We start from the raw sequence: 27,340 nt of genomic DNA, 5'->3' as shown, positions 1-27,340 counted from the left end.
TGAGTAAAACTGTCTCACTTCACTGGCAATCTTTATGGCTTATTTAACAGAAATGTAATAGAAATATGACTACATCAAAATATAAGACAAAGTACTTGTTAAGATTGAAAAAGATTTTTGGTTTTTGCAGTGAAGTATTTCATAGTCAACCGAACAACTGCAGTAAAATAGCTGACGGTTAACAAAACTGCTATCTAATAAACTCGACAAGTGCGGTAAATTAATAATACGTTTACTTTGACTTTGAGTCCAACACTGGCAGAAATCCTTAGCGACAATTCTTTGCCTTTCCCTGTGTGTCCCTTGGTCTAAGTACAGACCTGTACTTGCCTGTTTGTTCATTAGACATGAAGGGGTGCTCTAGTCATCAATACCGAAGCTGATTTGCTGGCCTCACGCCTATCTCCTAATCGCATAGGATCGTAGCTACCAAGCGTAGATGCACATGGTCAGCCTAACTCACAAAAGCCTTATAGACCAAGTTTCTGGGCCTCACCTACGTTTTGTGGGTCACTCTGAGTAAGAGCATGTGCTAAATGCAAAAATGTAAATTAAATGTAAAGTAAATTACAGTGAAGGAACCGTGATGAGGCGGTTTTGAGAGGCCAGCATTCCTTGGGGTACCGGCGCGTCACAAGTTGCATCATTATGATGAGAGTTTCTCCAGGATGCTGTCGTGACAGGCAATTACATCTTCCTAAAATCTAACTCAAAAACGAAAAAAGCGCATGGCATTTGGGGACCTCCCAGAAGACAAAAATACCACTCTCTAAAAAAAAATTAAGCGGTCAAACCCCTTATTTATGCTTCAGGTTTTTTAAAATGGGAAATCCATGAGGTTACTTGTTTTGTTCCCTTTCTGCTATGACAGCTGGTTTGGCCGCCAAGTCAAGGTTCTCCCCAAGACTCAACTGAAGTGTGATCAACAGGAAGTGCATGGGGGAAGCAAATTAGAGACGCACCTCTATAGTAAAATGCTGCAATTATAGTTTGCCCTTCAACTAAGTAAAGCAGGCTTTAGGAACGTGCTCGCTGTTCAGGGATATGGAAAACACAATAACTCAAAAAACCTCTCTCCCTCCCTCATTCACCAACTAACATTAATGAAACAAGGTTCCCTTCGGCTGATAATAGAAGAGAATCATCAATACACACGTCAGACAGGCAGGAAACTGAAATTCCCACGACTCCCACCAAAGAGAACCTAAACACGCCAAATGATTTACGATTATGTGAGCAGAGCTTCGCAGTCGATTTACAACGCCATGTGCGATCAGATTTCACGTTCACTGTTGTCACTGCAAGAGCAACATGCTATTCATATTACAGTTAATACGAACGTAATTTTGCTAATAGGATTTTCTGTGCTTAAACAGACTCCTTCTGTCTGTTGTGCTCATGATTTAAAATTTATCCAGTTGGAGGAAATGACGGGAGTAAGTGAAGGGGCTTTCTGCCCCTCAGCCAATCCCCTTTCTGCCACTAATCTGAACTGTACACAGAATATGCTGTCTGCATGAATATGCGTGTGTGCTTGTGTGTGTGTGCGCGCACGTGTGTATAACCCCCCCCCCCCCCCCCCAGTTCAAGAGCATTCTGCAGTATTCTGTCCTTCTGCACCTGCAATGAACTGCATTTCACCCAAATCATTCGAGAAAAAAATGTGAGGTACAACCAAAATATACAACCTTCGGGCAGGTGCAGAAAAAAAATGGAAATGTCACGCAGTGAAAAAAGAAAAAATTCCTTGACAAAGCCTCTGCCTTCCCAGAGTACACTGTGTTCTGTACCACGGAGCGAGAGGCACACTCCAGCAAGGGTAAGGGGCAGCCTGAGCTTCGAAGGAAGGCATACAAGCTTCACAAGGCAGGTCACACGAGGATAAAAGGGAGAGCAGGTGTTGGCGTCCTCGCAACGGCGCTACACGTTTTTGCTCTTCAATCATGTTTGCCGCGAACAGAAATCAAATTACACACGAGCAAGGACAAGTCTGCCCGGTAACAACCAGCTAATCGACAGGAGGTGGAGGTGCACCGGTTATGGAAACATGATGGTATGGTAATTAAACCCCCGTCCCACACAGACAATTAAACCTGCTCAAATGCAAAAACGTAGCCCCGGTTTGTACCTGTCAAGTGGGTTCAATCATCCGTGTGGGAGTTCCACGGTTAGCGTGGCGCTACACAAGCGCCGCGGACTTGTCATCGTTTTTCAGGTGCTGTCAGGCCCTCGAACAACGACTGTTTACACTTTACTACGCAAGGCGGCAATACGGTCAAATCTGAGCCATTTGGAGAGAATGCGATTTTACACGGTAGAGTGCCAGAACGTTGCCAGATAAGGCAGCGGGGTAGAGTTCCGGAACACGTTCGGTTACAGAAGCACAGTAGAGTTTCGGAACACCGTCAGGTAAGGAAACGTGTGTGAACACAACCAGCGATGACTTCAATGATAACTCGCCGCCTCGACTACAGCAACCTCAGTCCAAAATACACCCCAACCGAAGCCCGAGGAAGAAACAGAAATTGGACAACCTTATTCAGACCCCCCACCCCCCCCCCAAAAAAAAACCCTCCTCCACCAGCGGGACATAATTAGCACGCTGGAATTCACTGACGATTAACGGGTCTGAAGTGCTCTGCCTGGTGGCCGTGCTATTGTAGGTCAAAAGCAGATTCTGCACTCCTAATCTAGCCACATAAACTGCATCCTTTAATCCTGGGATTAGTCTCGCTGCTCGTCTCCAGACAGGTCCGCTGTGGGGCACCCCCCACCACCCCCAGATACGCTGCACTACGTGGTATCCATTTGATGAATTAAATCAGTCCCCCTCCCTTAGAGATGCACAACGGGAGAACTTACAAAGACACAAAGACTCACAACATAAACACAAATCGGCACACCGCAACCAGAGACAGGCTACGTCTCATTCGCCTGGTAGGCACGCATAGCTACCCAAGTTCACGTAAACAGCAGTGTTCCTAACTTGTGTCATCGAACAGCACTTAAGTGTGAACTCTGGTATTTCATTTATGTTTAATTTTGATCAGGACCTCAAAGGCACTCGGCCGGTGTCCAACCACAGAGTTTCCCTGGGTTTCCTCTAAGAGTGATACTCTTGCTGTGCTAAACAGGAGTGGCACATGGTACTGATGAGACAAAGACACTGGAGGAAATGGGAATCTAAGCAGATGCAGAATCAAACAATGAGAGCCTGCTTACTGTCCTAAAACACACAGGAGAGACCCCCCCCCCCCCCCAAACACCTCTGGTACCCCAAACCACAGAGAGATGGCACTGTGACCTCAGGGATGCCCTAACCCCCCGCCCCCAACCTCCGCTTGGCGATAGCTCGATAGCTATTGTTATACTCCTCTGTTGCTAGGAGCTATCTGTTACTACAACAGGGCTGGGCCTGGATAGTAACAAGCCCCGCCCCCACCACTATGCCTCTAATCCCCACCCCCTTAACACCCCACCCCACTCCGCCCATCCGGCCCCACCCCCTCCCCTCAAGCGACAGACTGGTGCTAATTACAGTGTAGCGCAGATTAGCGATTAGGACGCGTTCCACGCAGCATAAACTGAGCAAAACAAAGCAGGGCAAAACTTGGGCTGCACACACACACACACACACACACACACACGTACGCGCACACACACACATATGCACACACATACACACACACACGTACACGCACACACACACATATGCACACACATACACACATACACGTATGCACACACACACGCATACACGCACACACACACACTTTATGCACACACACACACACACATACATAAACACACGCGCACACATGCACGCAAACACATATACACAGGCCTCATAAGTAAATGCTGGAAAATGGAAACCCTACCCCATCAGCACACTAAAAGTAGGGGTGTTCTGTAGAAGAAGCTGTGACTGCAAACATCCACTGCACAGGTGCTCTTTTGAAGCAGCTGTGAGCACTAATGGTTAACACACACACATGCATGCACACACACACCCACGCACACACACACACACACCCCAAGCACATACACATATGATATCACTGCACTAGAAAAACCTAAGCACCGTTCAGGAGTGTTGGCATGCAATCAACTTCCAGACCCGTTCCCAGTACTAGCTGTTATAGTAGCCCTGACCTTTTCTACACCTCTCAGACTACTTCCTCCTTCAGTTTCACTTCCTGTCTGACAGCTAGTTTGGTGTCTGTGGTCTGAGAGCCAGGCTCGAATGTGGCCAGTCTGACAGGAAGCGCGAAACGGGAAGTGTGAAACAGGAAGACTAATATAAAGAAGTGGCACCCTGGTTTGTTTTTCCAGCAACAGTTGTTTCAGTATTGCTATGACTGCTGCCCCTGGTTCTACATGAGTGGAATATATAGCAACATATTGAAATGAAATACATTATCAAGATGGGGAGAGATATTGCAACACATCACAATATATGAGCAAACAGAAAATTATCACAGTTTTCAGAAATTGCAAGACATCTCTTTAAACATTGCTGTTAAAATGTTTTCCACCCAGCCAGATCCAGTTCTCCCCCCCCCCCAAAAAAAGGGCACATTACCACAATATATTGCAATGTATTTTTGTCCTTACAGGTAATTTGTCCTACAAATTAGCTCAGCCTCAGAGCCATTCGCTAGGCTCGGAAGTTCACAAGGCTAGCAAGTTGGATTAATTGCACGCTTCACTCGAGCATTAGATCATTCGGTAACATCACAGCTCAGCTCTGGTTCAGAAATACTATTCAAAAAGGCTTGTGTTCCAGCTAACATAGACCTAAATTACCCACAGAAATGACCCAAAATAACAACAGAAAGAATCATTAATTTAGCCCCAAATGACCCAGTGGAGTGGTGCGCCCCTGCCCCCGGCCCCCCTTCTCTGGCCCTGCAAGCATCTCCATGACAAAGATCAGCCCTCATTATTTATTTATTTAGGACATCCAAACGCCCCTAAATCTGTACCAACAGCAGTGCCGTGTTAAGGACGCAATTCTATCGCAGCATCTGCACTTCTCAAGAGGCAAAATCCTGGCAGCCCACCAACCCTGAGACAAACATGCACGTTAAACACTTCAGATGCTGGAAAAACGCAAAAACAGTCTTACAAATCCCTGGAAGTCTTCAAAGTAATGCACTTACTGAACCAAAAACAACGATCCTTCTGAGAATATTGAGTGAAAATAGGCTACACATAACACAGGAAGTCTTTACTGCTGTCGAAGTACTTAAAAAGCCAATGCTTGGGCGAAACTTTGACCCGTTGAATTTTAAGGTGCAGTTCATCAGATTATCGTTTTCAAACATCTATGCAAAAATTTCTAATAATTGTTTGACTCGAGTCTGAGGTGCGGGGGGGTTGGGTGTTTCCTGTCTCTGTCATCTGCCCCCCCCTCCCAGCTCATTTCTAGGACAAAAACAGAGGACAAGAGGAGAGGAGAGAGGTGCAGACTCCTCCAGGAGCCCCTAATCTTCCCTAATCAGTGAGGTACCCCCCGAGCGCAGCCCACACAAGCACACACACACACACACACACACACACACACACACACACACACACACACACACACACACAGTGCACACACACACACACACACACACACAGTGCACACACACACACACACACCACACAGCACACACACACACACACAGTGCACACACACACACACACCCACGCACACACGCATCCACACACCTCACACACCCACACACCCCCACACCACACACACACCCACACACACACACACACACACACACACGTTCCCTCGGGGCCACCTGCCCCCCCATCGCTTTGTGCCAACCGGCCCACTGCGGAAGCGTTTCTTTCATTTTGTTTTCCCCGGTTGTTTTTTTTTTTCCCCCTCAGTATTGGGGTACGGGGAACCCCCAGCACCTGCCCCTCCTCGCTGAGAGAGAGAGAGAGAGGGGGACACGCACATTCGCCAGAGAGCAGATGAGGTGGAATAACAAATGCAGCGCTGTTTTTTTTTGACTGGGGGGGGCGGGGGGGGAGCTGGGCGGGTGGGGACTTCACAAAAGGCTAATTGCCCAGTGTTCACCTCCTCACCCCTGCATCTGCCAAGGGCCTCCATGGCGGAGTCTCCCCCCCGCAATTAAAACACAACAATACAGATGCGGGGGGGTGGGGCCTTGAACAGGAGCAGGACCCGAACACCCCCCCCCCCACACACACACCCCCCACTGACAAAACAGACTTCCACAAAGCTGAATCTTGATGAACACTGATATCGAAAAACAGATAAATATGACAAATGTGCATCTATAAATGCTTACAGTGTATAGATGTAAAAAGTACATGGTTTAACCAGCCTTTCTCATGCGAGTGGCAGTATGTTATCTTGGGGGTTTTTTTTGGACCACTTCACCACATCTGGCATTGCGCATACGAATGTATGTATGCATGAAACACGTTAACTACATGCACACGTGTGTTCTGATTCTTAAACTGCTGGAAGAAGGTTAACACCACTTCAGACACAGAAAGCCAGTGTTGAAGAGAAAAGAAGGCCAAGTAGAGCTAATCTCAGCACCAAACTGGGGTGGGGGGTGTTTTTTTGTTTTTTTGGGGGGGGGGTATGCTAGAATCACTCGGGTACCATCTGTGTCCTTTGTGTGAGACCCGCTGCAAGCTTTGCCCGCCAAAGGCTGTGTTACAATAAGGGGGGGGACTGCTGGCCGCCTCCAAACTTAGGGACCCCCACTCTTATCTCCACCCCCAGGGAACCACTCCTCCTTCCAACCAGACCACCACTCCCCAAACACCCCCCCCCACCCTAACCCACCCCAGTCTGCAGCTGTCACGGTCTCAGCCCCTCCCTAAATCTGCCCCCCCTCCACGATCCCACTCATGTCTGTGAGCTGCTGCTGTCCACAACGACCCCTCCCCCCACCCCACCCCAAAAGCAAACACAGAGAGTCACAGCAGCCGTTAGGACACATTCTAAGTGCACTACCTCACCCAGACCAGAGAGGGGCAGCACCCTTTTTGTTTTTTGGGTTGTTTTTTGCAGCACAAGAAATGTCCAAACCCTGCCAAGGGCCTGAATACTGTTTGCAAGCCACTGTAAACATCTCAGTGCGGTGAATGGCAGGTGTCGAGTCCTATTCAATGCAGAACCATACAGAACATTCAAGACACGCCGGGAGTCTGTAGAGGAACAGAAAGGCAGGCTCTTTATTTTCCTCTAGAGCTCAGTGCTGCCCCTTCTCCATTTACACCCCGCAGTACAGTAAACAAGGCGCCATTAAACAGCTGTCCTTGATTCTGCAAGTCCTTTCAACCTGCGGTGAAACAGACAGGACGGCAACTGAATGAGTGCTGTACTTTCCCCCTGTACTTTTAGCATCTTCACAATCTACTGGATGAATAGGCCCTTGAATACATATTCCTGTAAACAAGAAATGCCTATATGCATACATACATACAAACATGCAAACATACATGCATTCACACACACACACACACACACACACACAATCATAGGCCTATATGTCTATGAGAATGAAGTAGCCCTAAATGAGCACCACAGGCCTTGTATTTGTCGTTACCAGAGATTCTCCCCCCTTTTTTCTACCAGTAAGGTGACAGCACATCTGTGCCCTCCTTGTTTTACTATTCCTGGTTTTGGGGGGGATGGGGGGGGGGTTCGCTCAGACCTCCCCGATATTTTTTTTAAAGTCCTCAGCTGTGTGGATTTCCGCCCCGCCGCGCCCGGCAGAGACAGAACGCGCGGCGCATGGTAATAATCCCGCTCTAAAAATAGCGCCGACAGACACCCGCTGGTATCAAAGCCTTCGCTCGTCTGGGTTCGAGGAAGAGAGAGAGAGGAAAAAAAAAACAAAAAAAAAAAAAACGGTGGCGGTGGTGTTTTTTTTTCTCTTCCACGCGCACGCATCTGACTGCAGCGCCGTGCGAGGCTGGGTTGGGAACGCGTTTTTTCGAGCCGCAGCCTGCGCAGAGCTGCGCAGCCGTAGCGCGGGGCCAGCGCTTTAAGGAGCGCGGAGCCGCAGCGCGCGGCATCCCCGTGGCAACCCCGCTAAAAAAAAAAAACCCGATTAAACAGCATCTACCGCATCGGTCTGGTCATGTGACTGCTCATCAATTAAGAAGGGGCACGGGACCTTAGCGTCAATCACAGCATTAGATTTCCTCAGGTTTACATCTGATTTATTTCATAATCAAAATGAATGCAAACGTGTTCAGTTTTAGAAGACATCACACACATCTGAAACGATAGAGGATAAAACGGTGAAGCCCGAAGAGTGGTTATCATTATGGTCCAGTTGACGACAGTCATTCAAATCCGGTCATTTACGGGAATAAACGTTACCCACGGATATTCCTAAAATTGACTTCCTGGAAGGGTACCACCCCTCGTTTTGCCACATGACGGTTGGTGGTGTTCCCTTTTCGCTGGAAACTGCCGGGCAATCTAGGCTTGGTTTTACGAGAAGCCGTACTGAAACGCTTTTGGATCTCGAGCGCACTCTCTAAGCAACGCATTTCAACTTGGCTGAAAAAGGTTATTTGACTTAATCTCCAACAAGAGCATGGCAGGATAAAGCACTGTCATTCTGCAGCTGCCCCAGCATACACCATCTAGGATCACAAGCAGACCCCCCGCCCCCCCAGCAGTATAGTATTGCTTAGGGTAACTAGGAGGTTGCAGGTTTTATTTTCATGTCAACACTTAACAAGTAGGAGTAATGTTTTCCCCGGAAGCATTTCATATGAAATGGCCTTTGAAATTTGGAGGCTCACTGCCACATTGCATTCAAAAAATTATTAGATAATTATCCATTTACTTTATTTATTGCCAGGCTCTACTGCCCCAAGAACTTTCTCTTCACCACTACATTTCCTTACACCTCCAGTGGAGGGCGCTGGTGTTTCTGTACCCTCAGCTCTTGTCCAATGACCAAGGAACCTTCATCTTCCAGAAGCTTCTTGGGTAATGTCTGCTACAAAGTGCTATTCCTTAACCTGGGACAGCCCAAAATCTACAATGTAATGCCTTACTGTAACCAGATAGTACAGACCACTGATAGGTGTCCATATTAATTATTACAAACTCACACCCACCTACAATGATAAGCGTGACTAACAAGGAGACAGCCGGTTGGCATTTCAATAATCACTTTCAACAGTTGAAGTTCATTGCCCATGGAGTCCATAACCATGGACTCTGCATGCAATCCCATAATGCACTGCTAATGCCCAACTTCCAACTTTCTGGAGAGTTCTGCAAGCACACTTAATGACCTGGTATAAATGTTGGTGTTAGTTATAAAATCTGAATTACATACCTTTCATAAACAATAAATACACACACACAAACATGAAAAAGTGCTGGTTTTTCCAGACTCTGTTGACACTAATACCCCAGTGGGGGGGGGCTCATCTGCAAACTGCAGTCGTCGCCACTGACTGGAGACACAGAACCGCAGTGCGGAGCGACAGCCCGGACACCTTCGTCTAAAACGATCACTCCGGCACCGTTATGAAACCTCATTAGCGTCCGAGGAAACGTATGGTGATGAGCGCGGGTTCGGTGAGCGATTAATACGCCTGGCAGGGGGTTGATCCATTCCCGGTGCTCAGAGCCCTGCTGAGGAGGACTAAAAATACCGCCCCGCCCTCCCGGCCGCGGACGTCTCGCTGCCATCCCCGGACGAGCGGGGAGAGAGAACGACAATCCAGGGGTGGGGTCGGCCACATCTGGCGATTAACCTTCAGCGGAGTGTGGCGCGAGGCGGGGGGGCATCACAGTCTGCCAGCCAGTGACAGCGTGACGGGGGGGGGGGGGGGGGACCAGACACTGCTGTTGGGTCATGTGATCTCAAGATCCCACAACCACTACTCCCCACAGAACCCCTACACACACGCATGTGTGCACACACACACACACACACACACACACACACACACACTTATACACACACACACATGCACACACACACACACAAGCAAACACAAATACAGCGAGTTAAAAGCTCAGAAAAGGCTACTGTCTGGTTCTCGTGCCATTTACAGACACAAAGTGGCTTTCATATCTTTGCTGAGGCAGTCAGACCCCCCCCCCCCCCCACCACTGCAGTTCATCTCCACACTCCCGCTGCGGAGACCTGCAGCACAGCAGCTAACTGCTGCAGCTAACAGGGCCTTACAACCACCACACTGGGCGGAGCTGAGCTATCAATCACCCAATCATCCAATCAGAAAGTTCCATGACTGGTTCACATCAGGGAGTCACTGATATCATACAGTGTCCCTGCCGGACGCTCATGCTCATACCTTGGAACCCAATACTGCACCCATACGTGGGATCTGCCATTTTTGGACACGCTCCAGGAAATTAAAATAAATTAAATAAATGTTAGATCTGCCCAATCTCCTTCGGATCAGCAGGGTAATTAATTAGCTACAGGTGAAAGCCAGGTGAATTAGCCATTTATCCGGAGCAACTTATACTGCTTACATTTTTTTTAAACATACAATCTACACTATTAACACAGCTGTGTATTTTATTGAAGCAACTCAGGTTAAGTATCTTGCTCAAGGGTATAGCGGCAGTGCCTCAGTCTAACCTGGGATTCGAACCCGCAACCTCTTCAGGTACAAGCCCAGTTCTCTTACTGCTATACTACACTGCCCGCAGACTATTTTTGGGCATGCAGAGACACTGCATTCGTAACGACAGGATCTGTATGTCTCCCGAGCGAGCAGGAAGTCACGCGCGTTGAGAAAGATTCCGGCAGACTCTCACATCCCACACTTGGCCGGAGGAACACGCTGTACCGCACCATAACAAGGTTAAGCTCTTTCAAACAGACAGTATTCCCACCGGCTTCGTTTCTGCCTTGTGACCGTCAGCCACAGCACAGGCCCTGACCGCACGCCGTCGCTGCTCAAGAAAAGAACAGCCTGTACGCTCCGATCCTCAGCCCCGATGAGCCGGGAGGCTCGCGCAGCGGAACAGGCCCCGACAAACGCCCGGCGAAACGCGCAGACGGCAACGTGACGTTTTATTTCAGGAGCCTGATATTTGCCGATCCCGTTCACGCACAGCTGTGACCCGGAGCAGAGAAGGAACGCTCTTCGGAACAAACAAGTGAAAATTAACGAAGGCACCTTACCACACACCAGGATTAATTGCAGGTCTCTTTAAAGAGGGTCAAAAAGACTTGTAATTATTTCCAGCATGCTCAAGTGCCAATCATACAGTACATATATATATATATGTATATATATACGGCTGAGGGGCATGGCTAGGAGGTAAGTGGGTGTGGCCAGGGGCATGACCCAGTGTCTGCACCAGGCATTCTGCGACTAGAGGGGGTTTGGCCTGCAGGGCATGGCCCTGTGCTGCGCCATGGCAACTGCAATTGGGGGTGTGGCCAGAAAGCTGGAGGGGGTGGGGGGGGGGCGGCTGGTGCTTCCCACCTCCCTGAGCTACGCCATGGCAGCTCTATCAACTCGTTTGACAAACATCATCACACAGGACTACCGTCCAGGACGACGCCTGTGACCGTCAACCTCCAAACAGTTTCTTCTGCAGCATAAGCAAGAATCAATACTGACACAATACAAACAGCAAAGGGAGAAAGTGGCGAAAGAAATGATAACCATTTTAAAAACCACTGCCGGGCGTTCGGCCCGTTTAAACTGAGAGCCGATAGCGGAAAGGCGGTTCTCTCCGCTGATGTGATATCAGGGGCGCTCAAGACGCCGCTGAGACATGGAGAATCGGGGATGTAAAGTAACCGCGCGGCGGACACCTTTTCAAAGCTCAAACGCTGAGATAACGTCTCCATTAGAAAGGTTTACGGTGCCTCCCGGCGGGACCATCAAATTCAATGAACCCCCCATAAAACCCCTGCTTTCACAGGCCCCGGTTTTCTCCCCTTGACTTATTCCCTTTTTTTTGGCACCCTTCATGCCCCCAGGTCCTCAGTTTTCAGCAGGGAAGGGATTAGTGGCTCGGTTCTGCTGGTGCCATCGTACAGTAGGATGCTCTATCTCTCTCTCTCTCTCTCTCTCTCCCTCTCTCCACCTCCCTCTCTCTCTCTCTCTCCCCCTCCCTGTCACTCTCCCTCTCTCTCTGTCCTTCTCTCCCTCCATCTCTCTCTCTCTGTCCCTCTCTCCCTCCGTCTCTCTCTCCTGCCTTCTCTCTCTCCCTCTCTCTACCTCCCTCCCTCTCTCTCTCTCTCCCTCCCTGTCACTCTCCCTCTCTCTCTGTCCTTCTCTCCCTCCTCTCTCTCTCTCTGTCCTTCTCTCCCTCCGTCTCTCTCTCTGTCTCTGTCCCTCTCTCCCTCCTTCTCTCTCTCTCTCTGTACCTCTCTCCCTCCCACTCTCTCCCTCCCTTTCTCACTCACTCTGTCCCTCTATCCATCTCTCTCTCTCTCTCTTCTTCTTCATGAGCAGCAGGCAGCGTGTCTCACTGTGACCCTGAGGTCCTTCCCCACCAGAGCACACAGAGCACCTGCCCCCCCCCCCAACGTCACGCCTCTCCACTACAGAAGTAGGTGGGCTCTCATCGTTTCCACATGACCTGAATGATATTACAGTCAATGCGACATCTGAGGTTCTCATCTTGGGGCAGGGGCTCAGGTCGTGGGATGTCCCGGTATCGTCGCACACACCGGCGACCCCTGCTGGCCAAACGCTTGCTATAACGATCTGTCCACACAGGCTGCACACAAAGAGTCTTCAGCCACTCGTTTCATGGAGTGCGGTCTCAAGAGAATAAGGAGTGGTCTGACTTTAAAGACCCATAAAAACTGTAAGCTGCAGGACCTTACACTACAAGTATCGCTAACCATCAATGAAGCAAGCATGAAACTCCTCTCAATATCCCCAAAATAAAACTTCCCAAAGATGTATGAAGCCCTGTCTGTGGGTTCAACCAATCGCCTCAGGTTTTGGGCTCACGTCAAAAAAATGGATAGGATTCTACAGTATCGGTAGACGCCATGTTTGAACCCTTGAGCGAGGTACATTTCCTGGCGTGCGTCAATAAACTCCAAGCTGTACAGATGCATTGCGGCATGTTTAATACTTAAACTTAGCCCAAATCACCCTGCTCCTCAAAGCAAATTAGCGAGGAAGCTGGTCATACTGACACAAATAAAAAAACAGCACCCATTTCACATTCTGCCACGCGTGTTCCAGTAATAAAGGCAAGGCAGATGCTATGAGAAGGGCAGGTAAACTCAGGTGGGGAAAGCTGCTGTCTCTGCACTTAATAAAAGGCCCACAGTCATCTGGGCTTTAAGAGAAACCAGCTCCAATCTGCTCTGTATTAAAACTGGGAAAATTAGCCACCTGGCCACTAATCCCACAAAACATTTTTTTTTAAGAGAACGTATTCTCTAGGCCCTTTGGCTTGGCTGCTCATTACCATCTTTTCAAGAAAACAGCACGAAAATAAAGGCTGAACATTGGGGACACGCGAACAGACCACTGACCTCTGAACAGTCTGTATGAAATAGCTAACCTTTGAATATGACTGACCACTGACTCCTGAACTGGCTGTATGAACTCACTGACCACTGACCCATGAACAGTGAGACATCTGTTTAACTGGTGACAGTTCAAATAGAATTTACTCTACAGTTAAGCCGTAGAGTTCTGTTGCTATGCTAGCTGTCCATCAGCTGTGTTGCCAGGCACACCCCCGATCCGCTCCCTCGAGCCAATCGGGTAGGCAGAGAAACCCGGAGGGTTAATCACGTACACTGGGGTCCACATGAGAAGGTCTGGGCACCTAGTCGAGCACAGGGGCCAGAAAAACAGAGAGAACCATCCCCAGAATGACACACAGGGGGGCTGCTTCTGCTGAATGAGTCTACAGAGCGAGAAAGCAGTGTCTGTACAACAAGTAAAAAATATAATAATAATAAAATCAAAAAATAACTGGCTGGTGTTTTGACTGCACTGTAGAGCCACAGCAGGGAGGACGGGGGTGGGGGGAGAGGGGGAGGGTTTGGCGGCGATGGGGGAAGGGGGGGGGGAGACGGGAAGGCGGGGGCGGGTGATTGATATTGGCGCGGTCTGGTACTCCGCGCCGGTGCCAGCAGCCCTGAACTCACTGAACCCGCCGCCGTGCGAGGCAGAGAGGAGCGGCTGGGTGCCACGGAAACGGCAGGGGTTCTGCAGCACTGAGAAACACACACACACACACACATATACAAGTACACACACGCACACACACACACACACACACACACACGCACACACACACACACACACATACCACACACACACACACCACACACACACACACACGTATACAGTATCACAACAAGATACAAGACACACGCCCACACACACACACACACGTACACTCACACACACACACCACACAGACAAGTACCGCCCGCACCACACACACGACACACACACACCCAAGCGCGCCCGCACACACAGAAACACACACACACGCACAGACACAAGTACACACACGCACACACACACACACGCACAAACATGCACACACATCTACTTGAATTAAGGGACTGTTAAGTGGATTACCCTTCGGGCTGCTGGGTGGCTCATTTGGGTAAGGCACAATGCTGTGTCGCATGGAAGAGCCCCAGTCATTGGCCAATGCCAATGGTGGCTGGTAGCTCCATAGGCTAGGGGAGGGTACAGTTGGTCATTGCTCTCTAGTGACCCCCACTGATCAACTGGGTACTGCTCAATTTGCATTTGAAAGGTCATCCTCCAATTCCAACGTGTGTAAGCTTGGCTATAGTGCGCAGTGTGGAAAGAAGGCTGGTGACACCTTGTATTTCGGAGGAGAACCCTGGATTCCTACACTCCCAAATCAATTGTGGGGATCGTGCATGAAAGCAGCAAGAGGATATTCCAAATCAGGGTAGGAATTGGACATACTAAGCCCCACATTGGATGCCAAATTTAAAAAAAAGTGAATTAATCTTACGTCACAGTACCAGTGAAATTCTGGGGTCAGCTGTAGAACTGAACGTTGAGACAGGGCTTCGTTTTGGACTAGCCTTACACAGGACAAGCAGTTACATAAACCAGGATGACTCCGTTTGTTGGCTGCAAAGTCAGTTCTGTAACCCTTGAACTGCAAAGTCATGGGACATTTTGTGTTCCTTTAAGGGACCCTGTGGCTGTTCTCTGGATCAAAGCGTACCCTTAAATTTTAATTTAACAGGTGCATCAAATCAGAGCTAGAAATCAACTTCAGCCACATGAATGGCACTTAAAAAGACTTATGCCCGGTACTTAAATTTGACTTATGCTTGGTACATCCAACAAAACGCTCTAACTGTTTTATTTTCACTTAGAGCCACAAAAGTTCTTTTTACAGAGTGAGGCATGATGGGACTTGGAGTGCAGAGCAACTCACAGCTCCAGACAGGAATCTGCAGAGTGACGCATGCTGAGAATTTGAGTATGGAGCGTCTCAAACTATGGGCTCATTCCAACTGCTGATTTTTTCCCACTTGCTTCCTTTCCTTGCATCCTCTCCTAACTCCTAGGTCCATCCATCGGAGGATGCAAGGAAAGGACATGACGACAGGAGAAATATGCATTAGGCAAACGGAACATCATTGTTCAGTCAATTACACATGTGGCAGTTGAGCAGAGGTTGGTCTATCAGGCAGGTCTATCATTTATACATCACACGTTCCGAAAAATACTTCAGCAAATAATATACTCATGTTTCCTAGCTAAAGCATCCTTCGGGAGCCTCCTAGGTCCTTCAAGGATCATTTAACGGGTTGGAATGTCCTTGAAGATGGTGGAGCTTGATCGATTTCCGGGTCAGACAAAGGACGGAGGAGACTACGACGGATAAAATAAGTGATTGGAATGAGCCCTATTTTCCCCAGGCACAGTGTGCAGAAACCCAGCTGGAATGCAGACTCATTATTATTATTATTATTACTAATTTGGTCTTTGTTGGCTATGCCATTAGGACATAAACTGAGTTTGGCTAATAGTGGCAGCAGACGTCACGTCACCCACGGGAGGGGTGTAGGTACTGAAAACTTAAACATTTCCCCAAAGCCTCCGTCTGAAAAAGTGCCTGCAGTATAAGTGAATTTCAATAATGAAATCCTGAACGGTCGTGCGGCTTTTCAAACTGCAACTGTCCTTGCTGTTGTTCCCGTCAGACTCCCCAGCACAGTGAGCCAAAACACCGGACCGGATCTGGGCAGTAGGACGAGGATGAATAAAACATATCCCTTAAATTGACCTAAAAAAAAAAAAATCTTTTCTTCCAAGCTGTCTGCAGCGGTTTGGCTCGCAAAGGTCTGCAGTCCAGCCCAGCGCAGCCCAGCCCAGCCCAGTCCAGCTCAGCCCAGCCCAGCCCAGCCCAGCCCAGCCCAGCCCAGCCCAGCCCAGCCCAGCCCAGCCCAGCCCAGTCCAGTCCAGTCCAGCCCAGCCCAGCGCGGGTCCGCTTGCGTTTCCTCATCCCCCGTTAACCGGCAGCCAGGTCGTGTCGCCTGAAAGCGGACACCGTAATCTGCTGTGGCTGCGCTGCCTGGTAGAACAGGTCCGGAAACCGGAGACGCGTAGCGAATTCCTCGGCCTCTGTATCCAGCATCATCGTATTATTACCGTTTAGACCCTCCCAACGCCCCTAACCCTAACCCTAACCCTAACCCGTTACGAAGAGGGAGAAAAGCATCATGTGCCATTTTAATGGCTGTCTTCTTTACGGCCAACTGTGCATCTGACATGGAAAGAAAAAAAAAAAAACGGAACTGGGAACAAACCAAAAAGGAAAACAAGTTGTCGCATTGTGCCACATCCAAAACTTCTGCGGTTTCTCTTTCGTTGTGAAATTGGTTTAATTCACAGAACGGAAACCGAGAAGTATACCCGTTTCCATGCATGACACTAACCTTTTTTTTTGTTTATGTTGCTGTTTGTTTTAATATTGCTACTTCACTGCCATTTGATAAGCTAACACAGCATGCTGAAGGCTACTCTGCGTTTTTACAAAGGTATGATGCCGTCTTAGGTATGATGCCGTCTCTCTTTAAAAGGATGCCAATCTCAGTACGGCTGCCCTCCGGTTAAACAGAGGATGAATAAATAAATGATATTGATGGGCAAATAGATTGCGCTTAAATATCATACAGCTGGCTTCCTGGAGTCTGCAGGCAGATGGGATTCACACAAGTCCTTTTGTTCAAATGACCGGACTGAACCAAAACTACCGGTGACTGTTCTCAGTTCGCAACGTTTTAACGGTTTGAGGAGTCACCCGATCTAGCAGCAGCTGCCGCTCGCTGGAGCTACCTGGATCAGGTGAGTCCCCCGGGAGAGCGGAGCCCGACACAGCTAAAAACCGCAGGACGGCGGCGGCGTGGCCACCTTAAAAAACCCCAAACGTCATCAGCCTTCATTTCGCACGGCTTGCAACTCTCGAAAGGGGATCGATCTGACTGTGACTAGGCCTTACGGTCTTACGGTGTTTTTTTTTTCTTCTCTTGCCGTTTTAAAATGTACGCTCCGTAAGTTGAAATCATCTGGAAACCGCGGCTATTTTCATATCGCTGTTGCGCGTAAGGTAGAACAGAAGAAAGGAAGATGATAAAGCAGTTTTTTCCGTGCTGTAGCCTTCCAAATATGAATTCTGCTGAGGTGTGTGGTTATTGGTTTAGCTGTTCAAATTGGCTTGGCTACATCTAAACAAAACAGTGGTGGGGGGGGGCACATCCGAGATGAGTGTAAAGAAAGTTTAAGATGAAAAATTTAAAAAAAGGATAAGACCCATACATCTGCAATCTGGAATTTATAGACTTCGCAGACCTTCTGACAGATTTCTTATGAAACCTTTAACGCAAACCTAAATGGATAATCTCATAAAAAAATCTCTGCGTAATATGTGCATGAGAGAATAAAAATGGTGGCTCCACAGCACCACCTGAAGGGTGGGTGGCACCAACACTGACACATCTAACCGAGGTCAGAGTCCTGTCCAGCTGTCTCACCAGTACTGACGTCCTACAGCTCATTACATGTTCACGCACAGAGCTAGTACGCTAATTAGCAAAGATGAAGTGCATTTTCATTTGTTAAATGAACTTAACAAACTTGGACTCGAAGGCCTCTGATGAAAGATGAACACATTTTGATTCATGACTGAGTAAACACCGCCTGGGATTATTCAGCCATTTGCCATTCTCGTCACAGACAATTTCGCTGCCGTGCAAACTGCCCAAGAATTTTTATTTTCAAAGGGCTTCTCACAGTACCTCAGTTATTAGTGCCTAATATCATTATAGCTGGGGCACAGTATGAGGAATTACAGCATCAACAGAATGGGGTTGCAGGTTTAATTCCAGTTCTGGTGGGTCAAAGGGACCCTGGGTTTTTTTTTGTGGTTGGTTTCCTTTCAATCGACAGCCAATTTAGGCCTTTGGAAACGAGGCGTGAGAATTCAGTAGCCAATCAGCGACTCGGGAGCGCACGGAACTCAGAAGTCGCTGCGCACCCCAGGACAGGAGCACAAGACCCCCGAGTCGCACAAAACAAGGCGAAAAGATCTGTAGTCGTTAGACGAAAAACACTCCGCTCGGCCTCTTTGATGTTCTCCTCGCTTCCACATCTAGACACGTCCGCGAGGCCGCCCGCCTCCGCCCGCCTCCGCCCGCGGCTTCTCTGTGAAAGAACAGGAAGTGCTTCTGGAATCCCGAGACGAGATTATCGCAAACGGCGCAGGAACCTCGGTAAGAAAAAAGGGAACCAGTTAACGGGAACTTGACGCCTTATCTTCTGCGACTAGGGGCCCAACGTTGCACAACGTCTGCAGACGAGCTGCGGGCGGCCGCCGTAGTCGCTCGACTGTCTGGCGGGGACCGTCCTGTCTGCGCGGCGTCTTCTTTCGACACTGAGAGACGTAGCCGTCTCCGACCCCCCGTGTTTCATTACCGAAATGAGCAGCACCCACGTCAGTTATAATTACATGCCTCAGGGCTTTGACTGCGTTCAGGTAAAACAGCATTTAGATGTCAAGCACCCATCGAATAATTAATATAACAGAGTGTCTTATTCATGCACATTGTAACCTACAATACAGGTGCATCTTCACTGCAGCTGCTCTTTAGGAAAGGTATATTGCACACTTCCTCAAAGCCAAAAGCCCCTCCCACATCTTCGGCCCACAATGGACACGCCCACCCCCTCCAGTGAGGTCAGCAGACAGAAAAAACACAGAAAAACAGTAGCCAGCACACACCCTACACATGCCTTCCTTCTCCCACATATTATTATTATTATTATTACTGTATTTATGCAGCACTAATATGAGCCTACAGGACTTGCAGAGATCACATTTGCGTTTGCGTCCTGAGTCTCAGTGAATTACATTACATTACTGCTTCATGGCAATGTTCTCTGCCACTCCCCCAACACAACACTGCCCCCCCTCCCCCAGCCTAACAGAAACAGGAAATGCACATCTCAAAGTGAGACAGCATTCACTAAGTTCATACAACACAGCCATATCAAGGTCATTCCAGTGAGAGAGGGAGAGGGAAAAAAAACACACACACACACACTCTTACGCCAGCGGAGTCATCCGATAAAAGGTCCAGGGCAGGATCTCTCCGCCCCCACAGAGCTACAGACACAGGAACCATAAGACTGTGAGTGACACGCAGGTGCGCTGAAGTTCACCTGAGCAAATCAAAGCTCACTGCAAACAGGAAGAGGAAGAAAGGCAGTGGAGATGGGGGTTGGGGGGCCTGTGACTGTGCGTGTATGGCGGGGGTGGTAACAGCAACCCCACACACAATGCACTACGAACAGAAACACGCGGGTCTGCAGGGATATTACCAAGCCAGCAGTAGGAAGTAGGATAATTTTTATGCAGGCTACATATCCCAGACTACATATCCCAGACTCCCCTTCAGGCTCCTCCCACTTGGCAGCAACAGAAACCGGAGGTGCCGCTAAATCTGAGAGACACGCCAGACACTTACATTAATGCACTTAGCAGATGCGCAGACACCGACACAGCTTGCATTTATGCACAATCCGTTTATACAGCTGGATATTTACTGAAGCAGTTCAGGTTAAGTATCGTTGCTCCAGGGCACAACTGCAGTGCTCCACCTGGGACTGGAACCTGCAGCCTCTTATTTACAAACCGAGTTCCCTCACCATTATACCACACTGCCTGCAGCACAAACGCATATGATCAGAGCTTAGCGACACCGGACCAGGATTTAAATAACTGAGTAAACCATCACATTATGCACACAGACTGCGCAGAGTTATTTAAATACAAGCCATCAGCCTGGAACACCACTGGTCTTCATAACATTAAGATTTCTCATCTAAACCTCGGTGTATCACTTACAATCAAACTATTGATTATTCAAATTGATTCATGCAGGGGGAATAAGGTCTTTCACTGTGCCACGCCAACCATTAACAGGAATCTTTTCTGATAAACGGTGGGACTGCTAAATGCAAATTAAAATGATTTAAATAGCATGCAAAATAAATACAGGCATGAGAACGAAGTGAGCGTTTGTATGTGTGTATGTGTGTGTGTGTGTGAGTGCATTTTACTCTCCCTCACTGGAATGACCTTGATCTGTCTGTTGCGTGAACCTGATCACACATGTGTCACGATTGCCGCCTCACTTGGAGATGTGTATTTCCAGTCTCTATCGAGGGAGGGGATACGCACATGTGTGTGTGTGTGTGCGTGTGTGTGTGCGTGGGTGTGTGTGTGTGTATATGAGTGTGGGGCGTGTGTGTGTACCCATACTGGAAGCCTGATGACTAACGCTGCGGAATGGACGCGTTGACCTGGTGCATTCTGGGACGCTCTGAGTCACAGCCGCCCCGCTCACCCCCCGTCCCGACCCCTCACCACAGCACTGCCCCCCGTCCCCATCGCTCTGTCCTTCGTAGGTGTCATCGTCTGGCCGCGCGAGGCTGTGGAACTCTGGTGGGGGGGTGGGGGGTTTTGGCAATAGGGGAGCACGCTCAGAGCAGACCCCAGAAGGAGCAGCTGAAGACCGGACTGATACTGTGCTGGGACAGGGGTGTGACACACGCTCCTGGGTCACACAGAGACCCATCCCGCCAGACCCTCAGCCAAAAAAAGAAAGAAAGAAAGAAAATTCACCTTCACTAGTTGTTGATGTATGTGTGTGTACGTGTGTGTGTGTGTCTGGCACAATATTATGCTCAACAGCCACTACGGCTGCAGGACACAAGCATCCTGCCACGGTCACATGACCACCCCGCTGCAGTGGCAGGGAGATAGACAGGCCTGGGCTCGTACTGAGAGCTCACTGTCCTCTCTCACCAGCTCTCAGCAAGAAGCACAAGAAGCACAACTTCCTCTGCCCCACAGACAGCCACTTCCTGTGATCCAAAGACAGCCACTCCATCTGATCCACAGTCAGTCTATTCCAGTGGTCCAGATCTTCTTCCTGTGCCCCACAGAAATCACTTCCTGCGCCCCACTGAGAGCAGTTTCCTGTGGCACACAGAAATTACTTCCCCGGCCCCACAGACAGCCACTTCCGAAGTCCCACAGCCATTTCCTGTCCCCAAGACAGCCACTTCCTGCGGCCCACAGCTACTTCCTGTGCCAACGACAGCCACTTCCTGTGCTCCACAGAAATCCCACTCACCACAGCCCTACACTTTGCGATAAGTGGCATGGGATGAAAGTTCAGGAGCAGGCGTGGTCCTCCAGGTAATGTCCTGTCCTCCAGGTACACAAGATCTCAGGCCTCAGACATGCAACCGACCGCACAACCCCACACGGAGAAGAGTGAACGCTTCCGCACGCGCGTTTCTCTAAACAACATCCACCATCCCATAATAAGCATGCGGTAGCCATGAGATACACCACTGTTGATCCTCAGGTCCAATGGAACGCAAGAGAAATGTGATCTCGATCTACACACAGAGGACTCGGACATGAGCGGCCGATAACTCCAGCGCGAACAATCGACTGCGCGTATCGGATACACGGAAATCAGATTAGCCCGGCGAGCGGGATGTGAGCGAAAAAACGGGCGAATTTCCTGCGGTGGAAACTTGAGCCGAAATGACTTCCGCCGCATGAGCGAAGGGTGTGCAGGAAGCAGCGCCCGGCTCGGAGGCTCTTCCTCCTGCCCGCATCCCCAAAGGACATGGGGCTCCAACAACTGAGCACTGGAAACAGGGTCCCAAAGTCTACAGCAAAAGAAGGGCCAAGCAGATCTGTGGGGCCCACACACAGGTTAGAATACATGAGGAGAGTCCAATTGGGTGCCCAGTTGCACCTGGTTCCGCTTGTGTGACCAGTTGGTCCTGGTTACGTGTGGGTGACCAGTGTGTCCTGGTTCGGTCTTGTTGACCATCGGGGCATTGCCCTGTAGCTGTGCGCTATGTGTTTTGGGAGGAGGCCCGTGATTGGCCTGGACAGCCCGTTAGAGAGGTGCTCCATTCAGCCATGGAGTTCATAGGAAATGATGTCCTCACTCCAACTGCACCATTGCCCCCCCCCCCCCACCCCCACCCCGTCTCCTGAATCATCCAGAGTCTATTTTTAAAAATATCCCACTGGAGATGCTGCCTGCGTTGGATCAGGGCCAACAGAAATTCTGTAGCAGCAGCATCTCTGCAGAGCCCTTCAGCCCCCGGGGGGGGGGGGGGGGGGTCATACTGGAGGGGGTCCAACCCAAACAAAAGGAAGCTTGTTTCCCAGCTCCCAGACTGGAGCTTTTCAAATTTCTCTGCCTGAGTGGAACTCTGGGCGGAAATGTGGGCGTGTCTACGGGCGTGTCTGTGGGCGGGGCTCTGGAGAAACATCACGGACAGGCGATGGGCAACACAGGGAGATCTTATTTTGAAAGCACAGCGACCGACCGCATTGACACCTGACCTGGGTACAATAACATGTTACTGTCGACCCCTTTAGACCCCCAGCTAAACCTCTGGTTACACACAAATATTTACAGGAAAAGTCCATTTCCACATATACTAATGATCGACCAATCAGCACAGAGGATTCCAGGATAAGAGGGAAGAAGTTTGGTTCTCATTTTCATGTGATGCATACTCTTCACATTGTCACTGTTATGTATTTACACGTTATTATCTTTAAGCATTTAGCAGATGCTCTTTGCCAGAGCTATTTACACACGTTACATTTTTACATAGAAACCCATTCATACAGCTGGTTATTTTAACAGAGGAAATTCAGGTTAGATACCTTGCAGTGCACCAGCTGGGAATCGAACCCAGTACGCCTGAGTTACAAGCCCAGTACACTAACCATTATACTGCACTGCTGCCCCTATTTAAGAACACAATGGATAAGGACACCATTTCAGGCCCGTCCAAAAAAAAAAAAAAAAAAACATGAAGTCAGGTCAAACCCACACCTCAACCGGTTCAATATCTTACAGCATTCCTGCAGGTATCCCACTGAAGTCTAAAAAAAAAAACAAATCAAAAGCCGCGTTTCCACCGCAGGAACTATACCCCGGAACTAGGAACCTTTTGAGGAACTCAGTGCGTTTCCACCGCAGGAACTAGGGTCTAAATTTAGTTCTGGGGGCTTTGTTTTACCCCCCAAAACGTTCCTGCTCGGGGGGTAGTACTTTCCGAAAGTACAGGAACCTTTTGGGTGGAGCTTGCAGCGCTGAACATCTCTGATTGGTCGAGTACTCGCAGCACTTGTGTTGTATTTATTTTCCGCCATTACCCGCCATGTTTGAAAATATGCCGGCGCAACCCGATTTATTTTCATAACTTCAAATCAAACTTGTATGTTATGCGGCGCAGTAGCCTAGTTTTGGTTATAGCCTGCCAACGTCTTGGAATTATAACGTGTGCTCTTCTGTTCTTTTCTTGCTTTAGTATTCGTTTTATAAAATGCTAAGCATTCGTGCTGGGACAGCATATTACGTACTAAAACATTCAAACGGATTAATTCGGTTGCTGAATATTTTCTTCCGGATTTTCTTTGTTAGCCCATTGTAATTGAATCAAAACGTTTGATACAGTTATGTGAGGTATGCGGTAGTTCTGCGTAATTCACATTGGTGATACAGTAAAAGCAAACTGGAAATCACCTTCCGCACTTTTTGTCATGGTAAAATAACAGGTTAATTCTAGTAATAGTACCTTTAGCTTTTTCAGACTGCCGTAATTTTACTCTGCCATTCTTCAATTTCACAAAAAGACCAGGAAGACTATGGACTAATTTATGGTGCATGGTTCGCATCTGGAGGGCACACTTCGCTGCTCGGCTAGCAGTAACTCCGAAGGAAAACAAACGGTGGCTGTACCACTACTAATTTAAAATTTCACGCAAGTCCGAGTTTTCGTTCTATTCTTGTCATTTTGCGATTAGCCTATATAGAATTGACGATGAGAAAGTAATCAAACAGCAAATTGTTTACAACGTGTGCATGTTTTCTGCTGTTGTTGCCAGTTATATTGGAAATGTGAATGCATTCTGTCGCTTCGGATGTCAAAACATGAAAGCGAATGTTCGCATGAAAACATAATGAATGTGTTTGAGAGGATATATAAAACAGTTACAATCTGACTATTGGTCTGTTATATCCTATTTGTTGCATAACGGTCCAAGTTCAACTACCAACGACAGTTTTGCTTGACAACGGTAAAATATGCCCAAACGGCTGCAGAAGAATATTTCAATTCCATGTGATTAAATCGATAAAAATCAATAAATACAAAAGTAACCATATATAGTCATTGTTGGCAACCCGTTGTATATAAGTGGAATAAACCCCTCCGGGCTGTCCCGGTTATTAGAAAATAATGTAGGCTACTTCGGTGGTAGTATGGGGTTACAGAAAAAATCATATGACAGATGGACCGACGACAACGTCGCTTTTCCATACGTCAGTGGGCTAATTTGCCTAATCTTCGCGGGACTTTAGACCCCGGTGGAAACGCAGACAGCCATTGGCTGAAGGAACCTTTTAGTTCCTGGTAAAGCAGTTCCTGGGACTGAAAGTTCCGGGTAATTTTGGTGGAAACGCGGCTAAATCCAACATTAAGACCCAGTGACCCTCCACTCCACTGCTAGCATTCTCTCCACAAAAAATCAATTCTGAGCCCCAGAATGACTGAGCAAAAATGTACCTGGAGACAAACAGATTGTACCAGGAGTCCCAATGAGCTAGAGAGTGTCACACAGGAACCAGCAACCCGTAACTCTACTGTGATTGGGGGAGGGGAGAGAAGGGGAGGAGCAATACAACGGCTCAAACCAATCAGCAGTGTACACACACACACAGAGCGGGGAAAGGAGGCAGACTGACAGGCTGACAGAACAGAGAAGAGAATACACACTGTTCATGTTCAGCACACAGAATACAGGCTGCAGTCTGACAACTCTGAAGAAAGCCTTGTGTGTGTGTGTGTGTGTTTACAGGCTGAGACACAGGCCACCGTCTGAGAAGAGCAGTAATGCAGGCCTTCAGGGAAACAGCTACACAGAATCACAGACACGCAGATTCAGACACACAGAATCACATACATACAGAATCACAGACACACAGAATCACATACACACAGAATCACAGACACACAGAATCAGACACACAGAATCACAGACACACAGAATCAGACACACAGAATCACAGACACAGAATCAGACACACAGCATTTCAGATGCACAGAATCACAGACACAGAATCACAGATGCACAGAATCACAGACACACAGAATCAGACACACAAAATCACAGACACACAGAATCAGACACACAGCATCACAGATGCACAGAATCAGACGCAGAATCACAGATGCACAGAATCAGATGCACAGGATCAAAGACACACAGAATCACAGACCCACAGAATCACAGACGGGGACCTGCAGCTTTGATAGATCACAGCAAAGTTTGCCATACGCCCTCCTTTCAAATTTCAGCCACTTCTCTCTCTGCATCTCACGGTTCACGTCTGAACCACTGCCTTGACCCTGGACCTGACTTCACTGCATCGATGTGATTGGTCAGGAAAAATGGGCGACACCCCTGGAGATTGGGCGGGTCTATAAGATGCACTGCTTTCCCAGGGCAGTAAGGTGTAAACCTGGCACATCAGGCCACAGAGAGCCCCAGTGGGGGAAGCAGGGCTGGGGTGAGGGGGGACAGGCCTTTGTAAAAAGGGGTCATACAGGAGCACGAGACTGGCCCCCCCAGCCCCCCTCCCCCCAGGCCTTCCCACAGCAAGCGCAAACCAGCAGTTCCTGTCAGCCATTGTTCCTCCTTCAGAGGACGTCCTGTCCCTTATGTAATATGCAGAATTTATACACACACACACACACACACACACACACATACACACATATACACACACACACACACATACATATACACACATACATACACACAAACACACACACACACATACACAAACACACACACACACACATACACAAACACACACAAACACACATATACACAAACACACACAGACACAAACACACACACACACACACACACACACACATACAACACCACACATATACACAAACACACACACACACACACACAAACACACATATACACAGGCACACACATACACACACACACACACTCGTATACACATATACACAAACACACACACACACACACACACACCCACATACACACAACAAACACAACCACCACACACACCCACACACACACACACACACACCAACACACACACACAAACACACACACACACACTTGTAGCAAGGCTGGGATTTTGCGGGAATGGCGTATTCCACGGGGGGGGGGGGTGTACAAGGGTTCACAGCCCGTCTTCTGGATTCCCAGGGAAACAGTAGGGAGTGAGACTCAGTCAAACAAACATGCCACAAAAACACACACAAACACACAAACACACACACACACAACAGCTAACACATCACAAACACACAGACCAGCAAACAAGCCACACACACACACAAACACACAAACACACACACACACACAGAACAGCTAACACATCACAAACACACAGACCAGCAAACACGCCACACACACACAAACACACACACACACAAACAAACACATCACACAAACACACACACACACACACACAGAACAGCTAACACATCACAAACACAGATCAGCAAACACGCCACACACACACACACACACAAACACATCACACAAACACACAAACACACACACAGACCAGCAAACACGCCACACACACACAGACCAGTGAATATACCACGCCGCTCCTTCTCAATACAGCCAGTGACGTAGGCTGCCGCTTGCAGCAGAGGATCATGGGAGATGAGCATGGAGCCGAGC

General features: G+C 48.6%; 1 protein-coding gene across 1 annotated transcript in view; it reads right to left on the bottom strand.

The window, feature by feature from the left end:
* Window positions 1–27,340, bottom strand: part of LOC135245295 (RAC-gamma serine/threonine-protein kinase) — a 74,714-nt gene that overhangs the window by 33,248 nt on the left and 14,126 nt on the right. The window lies entirely within an intron of this gene.

The sequence above is a fragment of the Anguilla rostrata genome, chromosome 2, assembly GCF_018555375.3.
Source record: "Anguilla rostrata isolate EN2019 chromosome 2, ASM1855537v3, whole genome shotgun sequence".
Taxonomy (NCBI): domain Eukaryota; kingdom Metazoa; phylum Chordata; class Actinopteri; order Anguilliformes; family Anguillidae; genus Anguilla; species Anguilla rostrata.
The sequence above is the reverse complement of the archived record's forward strand: the minus strand, read 5'-3'. Positions and strand labels throughout refer to the sequence as shown.